Source organism: Austrofundulus limnaeus, unplaced genomic scaffold (genome assembly GCF_001266775.1).
Source record: "Austrofundulus limnaeus strain Quisiro unplaced genomic scaffold, Austrofundulus_limnaeus-1.0 Scaffold106, whole genome shotgun sequence".
NCBI lineage: Eukaryota > Metazoa > Chordata > Actinopteri > Cyprinodontiformes > Rivulidae > Austrofundulus > Austrofundulus limnaeus.
The window spans coordinates 1053188-1055162 of record NW_013952508.1 but is presented as its reverse complement, the minus strand read 5'-3'; positions in this window follow the sequence as shown (position 1 = coordinate 1055162).

Here is a 1975-nt window from a genome sequence, read left to right as displayed (position 1 = left end):
CTCTTCTAAACGCCTTGAAATTGGCCTCTGTCTCTTTAAGAACCACCTTCCACTTCTGTCTCGCCTATTTCGGTGCGAGGGGGCACTCGCAGGGCGCTCGCGGGGGGGAGGGGGGCTGCTATGCTGAAGTTTACTTCGCATCCGAAAATGCATTTCCTCAAAGGTATTTTTAATCTGAAAAGAGCTTCACTGAGTGAGAACTAATGTTGAGAGCTCAGCAGACAGTTAAGTTTCACTTTCACTTTCACCCGAGAGCCTGCATGAGTCATGAGCGGGGTGTGTGGGGAGGGGAGAAGGGAGGGGGAGGGTGCTCTGCCATGAGGAAGTTCGGCTTAAAGACACGTCCCAGAGGCGTTTCTGGTCCCCACCTGTCATTTTGCTCCTCAGCATGGCTTCCTAACAACACTGCAGGATTTATCAAACATGCATGAATGAGTCAGAGCAAGACTTTGGGCATGTTTTTTATGAGAGCATAACATTATAACATGATACAAAACTCAGAAAAGTTGATTTTACATGATACTGCCCCTTTAAAACCAATACCATCATTACCAGAGCTGGTCCACATCAAACTGACAAACCACTCGCCAGGCAAGCGGTCAGCCAACAGGGTCAGCTTGACACCAGTGTGGGTCTTTCATGTGGCCTGGTCCACATGAAAGGTGTTTGGTCTCATGCATGAGTGGGATTAGATTCAAATCTGTATTTTTTAGATGTGGGAAGGTGTTGTGAAATTGTGATCCAAAACAGTATGGTTCATTTAGTTACATGAGATGTAATGCTGTTGATCTGTGTTGGTTTCATTAACTCAGACTTTTGCATGACTGCAATTGCTTTAATCTCTCTACTGACTGTTAGATGATCTTTAGAATGGTTATATGTAAGAGAAACATTAATAAAGAAGTTTTGCTCAGAAATGCTGTAAGAGTGAAGACACAACTGTGAATTTTGCTTCCTCTGTTTACCTAATTTGCAGAGTTGTGTTACATTTATGATCTGCTATTAGACGTGGGATCAGCAGACAAGAATCATCTAAACAAACCTTGTTTCCTGGTCCCACCTGTCTAGTATGGAGGACCAAAATTGTCATAGTCAGAAATAAAAAGCAGAAATATACATATAAATGGATGAATAAATAAACACACTTAAAAAGCACCAATTACATTAAAAAAGAACTTTACCTTATGTTTTATAATTTATTTGACCTTCATATTTATTTTTCCAGCTTAGTTACAATAAATTATATATTTTAGCACATAATTTACATTTTACTGGTTTTGAAATTATTTATTTTTGCAGCTCTACTGTGCATGCTTTTGCTGCATCAGTTTAGCTTAAAGTTTAAAGTTAAGTTTAAAACAAAAGCACAGGTAAATGTTTTCCTCCTTGCCTTTTTTGCCACCTTATTTACATAATGAGGCAGAAATGCATAAGGTAGTGTAAAAGCAAAACATGAAAATAAAGACTTGTAGGAAAGAAATATAAAAAATAATCAAATATAATCATTTAGGAGACACAAATGCATGTACATGTAAAATAAAAAAAAATATTGATTTTTAAAAACATTATATTTTAAATTATTAGTTAGAGAGCGGAGGTGTGGCCAGGACGAGAGAACGTGACAGGCAGCTAGCATTAGCATTATTGATGCTACATGGAGAGTGACCACAGTATCGCAGACAGTTACATCTCTGAATGGTCTGAGGTGGAGGATTTTCACCCCACACCAGCCTCGGACAGAGGAGGAGGAGCGCTCCGACAGCCTGACAGAAAAAAATAAAAGCATACAGCTGCAGCTGCTCACATGATCACTAGTTTAAATCAGGAATAAAAGTGTTGGGTCGTGTTTGACTGAGGTTCGGTTCGCATTCATTTCAACCTCTTTGGATGTTTACCTGTATAAAGAGCCCTAAAAATCCATAAATTTAGCAAAAAATCCTTACAACTTGCACCTGCGGGGGGGTGGGGTGTCATC